This window comes from Manduca sexta, unplaced genomic scaffold (genome assembly GCF_014839805.1).
Source record: "Manduca sexta isolate Smith_Timp_Sample1 unplaced genomic scaffold, JHU_Msex_v1.0 HiC_scaffold_1987, whole genome shotgun sequence".
NCBI classification, from domain to species: Eukaryota; Metazoa; Arthropoda; class Insecta; order Lepidoptera; family Sphingidae; genus Manduca; species Manduca sexta.
In genome coordinates this window covers 1-7,221 of record NW_023592906.1, presented here as the reverse complement: position 1 = coordinate 7,221, position 7,221 = coordinate 1, and the positions used below count along the sequence as shown (strand labels likewise).

Below are 7,221 nucleotides of genomic sequence, written 5' to 3'. Positions count from 1 at the left end.
ACAAAATGAAGAATTCCATCTTACTTAAATAAAAATAACTAATAGGGGACTGATAGTTGTGTATTCAGTAGTACTCAATTCCTTGACATCCTGTAGCCGATGAGGATGATAGTGATTGTAGAGGGATAGATATGTGTAAATACATTGCTTGAAAAAGCTGATCAATGAGCAACGTATCCCGCAAATTTTCAAATACCTAGTAGTAGACATATGTAAGTTGTACATCAAAGGGGAATGGTGCCCAATATCCCTTCCATCCCATATCACCTACTGACAGTTGCTTACGAAGTTATTTACACTGACTGCAATATCATAACATAACATAGTTTAAAAACGCTGCACCGAATTTCATAAGTATTAAAATAGGTCTTCCATGGCACCGCGCAAGTTGCCCAACGTTTCTCTTGAAGCCGCCACATCTCCTGGTAAGGTTCGAATTATATAACTAAGGTAACGGTACCCTTGATGGATCACTCAATTACTTTTGATAAGATATCTATTTGTATCCTTCCGGATAAAGAAATTTTAACCCAAAAATACGTCAAAAAATGATTCGCAATTTATTCCTAAATGAAACATTACCAATTAAAATATGACACACTTACTTCGTTTTGACTTTTTAAAATTGCTGGTTTTAAAACTGCAGTCCTATTAACCCACATAATTTAAATGGTTTGTTAAAATATTACTAGGTTTTTTGATAATAGTCCTATATTTGGTTACGCTACCTTACTACTTTTATGTAATGTATGACAAGTATCACATCTCCAAATGACATATTTAAGTGGATATCGATAAACAATATTTTGCACAAGTCATTTCAATAAACAAATACTCCAAATATTATCTCCATAGCTGATCCTACAGCCACTAGGTACACGTGGGGCCTATTCACCGCCTGGGGCCTAGACCCCGCATTGGGGGTCCAATACTAACATTTTCTATGATGCCCTAACGGGTTAATGCACGGACCCTCGTGCATTTAAATTTTTGGAATTTTGAATCTTATCGCAACTTTTAAAATCGGAGAGAATTATTCGATCGGCCCAGGGCCTTGCGTCAGTTGTTTTTGCTCTATCCGGGGCCTCGCAGCAGTTTTTTAACTCCGCACGGGGCTTCTCGCTTAACGCCACTGTCTATCGTTATATTTTTTTTTAAAGCTCACCTATTATGAAATGAATTTCAATCCCCAATTAAGGTAGGTAGAGTCTAGAATCTAGATTCTTTGGAAGTTCGATTCCGGCAAAACAGTCTAAGAAACAGCCTACGAAGCAAAGTAGAATGGTTCGGTACCAGTTTCGATGTCAGTCAGCAAATGTTATACCCAAAACAGTGGCCAAACAAAATATATAATAAAGTCTAGTGGCTACGAGTTAAAAGTTTTTCGGGCTAAAGATTTCCATTATAAAAGTCACGCTATATATTTTCCGGGAGCCTATGTTCTTCCCAGGGTCTCAAACTGTCTCCGTACCAAATTTCAACATAATAAGATGGTTAGTTTTTGAGTTTAACACCTTCATGCAGACAGAATCATCGCTGGACTTTGTTTTATAATATATTTTTGTAAAACTTTAGAATGTTTTGGAAGACTAATTCTCGTTCATGTTTGTTGCCTAACTTTAATCGTTTACGCAGTGGTGGGCGGATATAAAATATATCCTACCCAAAATATATATCGCTGCCCGTAGGCCGCGGCTTATTCAGCCTATTAACAAACAAAATACGGCACAGACTTTCTTCCCAGCAATGTGGCTTGACTTCTACAGGCACTTTTAGTGTACTGTTTAATTATTAGAATACTTTGATTTTAGATTTCAAGCTTTTTATGATAGTTCATTACATAAGGTTTAAGACGATGTCACATTGCTCAACGATAAACGGGCGTAAACTCAAGAAAATCCTATCGTGACAAATCTACAGTGTGAAATGTCTCCAGTAGTACTGATAACGTAGATATAAACCTCTATTTAAGCGATACTTTACCTTCAGTAGTTAATCCTCCACCATGAAGTTCGCAGTCGCGTTAAGGTAAGTTTGAGGCTAGACTCGTGAATATTGTGAATATCAATCCGTGACCATGAAGGCTGCAAAGTCTTCGAAACGTCTGGAGAAAACTAAAATATTAAAAGCGCGATAAAAATCCCAAAACTAGTTTAATTTTAATATCGGAATAGGATTAAGTGACGAGTTTTAAAATTCACTGCATTTTGATTAAAATTTGTAAAGTTATTGGCGGTTATGTTTTTAAATACCGATCTTGACACGGCAAAATAATATTGTGTAATCCAAATTTATAATATAATAAAATTGTAGTTTACTGTATATTAAATATTTTTGAAAAAATATCTGTGCAACACGAGGGATAGGAAACAAAACGTTTAACAAATTTATCTGTTACGCTTAAACCAATGTAAAGTCTAATAACTGAATAATATAGCTTTATTTCGTATAACATACAGGGTTAGTCGAGGATGGGTATCATTCATAAATCCCAGAGGTTAGACAGAAACACAGTGGTAGAATTTACTAAAATCGGGAAAAATATTTTTGCCATGTCGGGAATTTTATTTTAATTGTTATTCAAAATTCAAAAACTGCAGAAAAAAACGAACAAATAAGTATTAACTGCAATTCCTTTTATTATCTCTTAAAATGTTAACAATTAAATAATCAACTTTCGTGGTATAAAATTCTTATAGGTATATTTTTCAATTAATTTTTAAAGTTATGACTGTATCAAACAGTAATAAAGTCGGACCTCACAAACAGGAAATGAAAATGTATTACATAAATGCGACGTAATACATAATTATTATGTTTATATCAATATACAATATTTATGTGATTTATTTATATCTTACAAACAAAGTTAAAGGTCCAATAGTGTAATAGTGCGATACGACGTAGTATTGAACTATTAAAAGTGAATTGAATATACCTACTCGAAGTTATTGTGTAGTGTGTATAGACTGTACAAAAACCTTTTTTAACCACCGAAAGAAGAATTTTTTAAAAGATATACATATAATACATATTTGCGTTTTATCTAATTCTAAAAATTTTATTATTTACTAACCTATTTAAAAAGTTACTGTTTCCAACAGCTTTAAGAACTTAAGTTAAATACTTTTTTGTGATTATTATTAAATATATCGTGTTACACTACTCCGGCATAAAAGTGGGGAGCAGAAATATGATGTCTTATTTACTAACTATGTATTATTATTTACTTGCAGTCTTGTGGCGGTATGCTGCCATGCAGCAACAGTAAAGCATGAAAGGAGGTTTCCAGATGATTTCATTTTGGCTGCGCAACTGCCGCGTACCAAATAGAAGGAGCTTGGAATGAAGATGGTAACTAAAATCAAATAGTAATTAATCGAAGACTTCAATTCTACCTTGCTAATTAACCTGATGGTACCAGGGAAACATAATATCGAAAAGTAATCATTTCATTTCATTTTCATCATCAGTATATCATAATTTGTTTCAGGCAAAGGCGAAAACATCTGGGATTACATGACGCACAACAACCCAACTGTGATCGTAGACCAAAGCAACGGAGACGTCGCCGCCGACTCGTACCACAACGTGGAACGTGACGTGGAGATGATGCGCGAGCTGGGGCTGGACGCGTACCGCTCTCTCCTGGTCCAGGATCCTCCCCACGGGCTTTGCCAATGAAGTGAACCAAGCCGGCATCAACTACTACAACAACCTCATTAACGAAATGCTCAAATACAACATTCAACCCTTGGTCACGTTGTACCACTGGGATCTGCCGCAAAGACTGCAAGAGTTGGGAGGGTTCGCGAACCCACTAATCGCCGATTGGTTCGAGGACTACGCGAGGGTGGTATTCGAGAACTTCGGCGATAGAGTGAAGCTCTGGATCACATTCAACGAACCTCGAGAGATCTGCTACGAAGGTTACGGTTCCAATACCAAGGCGCCCATACTCAACGCCACTGGTGTCGGTACTTATCTCTGCGCTAAACACCTCGTCATTGCTCATGCTAAGGCATACTACCTCTACAACAACGAGTTCAAAGCGAGTCAGGGCGGCGAGTGCGGCATCACCATCAGTGTCAACTGGTTCGGACCTCTCACCGACTCCGAAGAGGATGAGTTCGCTGCTGAACTCAGACGACAAGCTGAGGTCAGTGGCACTTTGCATTCTTTGATCCGTACATAATCTATCTGTTTATTCAAGAGCTGTGTTTTATTTGTACCGTTATTTCAAATGCTTTTCCGACTCATTGTTGAATGAAACATGATTTTACATCTATAGGTCAAATCAACTTTATAAAATAAATATATAAAGATTATTTTGAATCAAATTTTTAAATGATACAATTTGTGTTTAAATGCATGTTTTTTTTTCAGTGGGGTCTCTACGCCGAACCAATCTTTTCCGCCGAAGGTGGCTTCCCCAAAGAGCTTGCAGCTCGTGTTGCCGAAAAGAGTGCCCAACAAGGCTACCCCTGGTCTCGAATGCCCGAATTCACTGAAGAAGAGAAGAATTTCGTGAGGGGCGCTTCTGACTTCTTCGGCGTTAACCACTACACCGGTCTTCTAATTTCTGCCACAGAGCACATGCAGCAGCATCCTGTACCCTCACTCTTGGACGACATCGGCGTTGGTTCCTATGTGCCTCCTGAGTGGTTGCAATCGGCTTCCCCATGGCTAACGGTAAGCCTTAAACATATAATCAATATTGCGTTCCAGTAAGTACAAAGGAACTATAGTAGGATTTGTGTCAGAGCTTTCGCCCACTACAATGATCCGTCACTAACAGCATTATTTATCATCTGTACAAGTTCAGTTATCAGCTCATTAAACTTTTAATTTAAAACTACATCATTTACCAAGCGTCTAATTAATTTTACATTCTCCAGCTGTCCCCAACAGCATCTACAATGCTCTGACGCATCTGGCCCGCAAGTACAACAACCCAGTGTTCTACATCACCGAGAACGGCTGGTCCAACACGCCGTCCACCGGTCTGCAAGATGACGACCGCATCACCTACTACCGAGCCTCGTTCGAGAGCATGCTCAACACCCTGGAAGCTGGTGTCAATCTCAAGGGGTACATGACCTGAGTCTCATGGACAACTTCGAGTGGTTACTAGGATACACGTGAGTACCGAGTCTTGCAAATCGGCTACAAGAATGTAAATTTCAGTGGGCATTATGTCAGGTTAATTACAGAAAGGCAGCCAATAATCCTACACTATTGTTCAATTTTAACAATGTAAGAAGATAGTAAAATCCTGTTTTATAAGTTTCAAGTTTTTATTTGTCAATTCTCATATTAGACAGCTTATGTATTACTGTTTATGTGGGAAGATGTATTATAGTGACATTTGTATTTGGTCTACTAATACATTTATGTGACAAGTAGTATTCACGTAGAAATTGTGAAAAAGCCGACAAGCGTAGTCCTCTGAAATCTTCAACAAATATTTTTAAAAAACAAAATACTCTGGAAGTTAAAATGATGTTACCTAATGATATCTTTTTCAGGGAACTTTTCGGCCTGTACGAGGTAGACTTCAACAGCCCAGAGCGGACGCGCACCCCTCGCAAGTCCGCCTTCGTCTACAAAGAGATGTTGAGGACCCGCACCATAGACTATAGCTACGAGCCACAATCCCTTGTCATGACCATAGACGAAGGACACTAGACTACTGACTGTAAACAAAATTATCGAATACGGATATTATTGAGATGTGTAAATAAATTATTAAGAATTAAGCATTTTAATTTTACTCTAACGCGCAGTGTTTAGTATGCACTAGGCAGCCCCGGATCTATTGGCAAGCCGGGGCCCGTGCCCCGAGCGGCAAATCAAATCTTGGCAGATGAATACACAGCTCATAATTAACGCAACATTGACTACTGAGATACCTAGAACATTACACATATAAATTATTTCCCGTGGGGCGCGAAATGATGATGAAAAAGTTAAAAATATAGGTAGTCAGTGCATTATCGCATTATCCAGATTTTGCCCCGCCTCCAAAAAATCCAAGATTTGGGACTGGCACTGGGCGGCACCGCGCAAATAATTTTGGGGACGATAGCCAGACACTTTCCGTCAGAGGACGCCCGCAACCCTCCTTAATGCGCTAAAGATGGCTACTGCGGAGTTTTAGTTGGTATTGCCAGCCATACTGTGTATGTAGTGCCTCGGGACTCGACGCGGCCATCCGCGGTTTTTTCATCTTTCTAGGTGGCTTAACGCCGAATCAAACCCAGCATAAACGTCCAATCGCCTCATGAAGGCTGAGCAGTACTAGTAAATGTCTACCTCCGCGACACAAAAAAAAAGAATTCTTACCCAAGATCTGCTCTTGCCTACCCCATATACGATGCTATTGTATTATCGAGGCGACGAAATATATTATCTTTTTAAAAAAAATCGGTGTAGAATGATAAAAATGTACAACAAAGGAAAGATAATGTTTATTTTAAATTAAATATTTTTTTGTCTTACATGTTATACGTCAATAGAAGCGTAATTTAATATTCATTTTAATTTTGCAATTTAATAAAAGGATTCTTGGTGAAAAAATAAATTTTATTAAGAAAGCCTAACAATGTGCTAAAACCAAAAAAAGATTTCATGTAAATTAAAAAAACTAAAGCATAAGTAAAAATTAACTAAGAAGAATATTCCTAAAAACTTTCTAATAATCTGTTGGACGTCCTAAGGCTTTAGCGACGGCTCTACATTGGCGTGGCATACTGAGAATGAGGTTATCATTAATAGCCTGTGGAGTAAGTCTCCATACTCTGGAAAGGAGTGAAAAAAGTATTTCTTCGTGTTCAAATTTTAGGGAAAATAACTGAAAGTTCTTCTTTCGAGTAAATTCCAGGCATGCTCAAGTGCATTGATATCGGCGGACTGAGCAGCCCACTGTAACTCACTGAGTCGCCTGCATCCAGCTTCCAACATACCGACAGCCTTAAGCATCTGTTCCCGAATTAAATGACGACGTGACAAAAGGCTTAAGAGTCAAAATGGCAGTAGCAATATTTATATATCACAAAAAAGAAATATCTATAACTTAAAACAACCTCTAAACTTTTTACGTAAGAAAATCTCATTAAGGCGATACCTCAAGGTCCATTTTCATACATTTTGTTTCACCTTTAATCTGGGTAACTAAACAAGTATTGGCAAGTAAAGAATTTAAATTCACGTCTAGTTAGT

General features: G+C 37.9%; 1 pseudogene; it reads left to right on the top strand.

Moving 5' to 3' along the window:
- The first annotated feature begins 1,990 nt into the window (after window positions 1-1,990).
- On the top strand, window positions 1,991-5,760 carry LOC119191840 (annotated as a pseudogene).
- The last annotated feature ends 1,461 nt before the right edge of the window (window positions 5,761-7,221 follow it).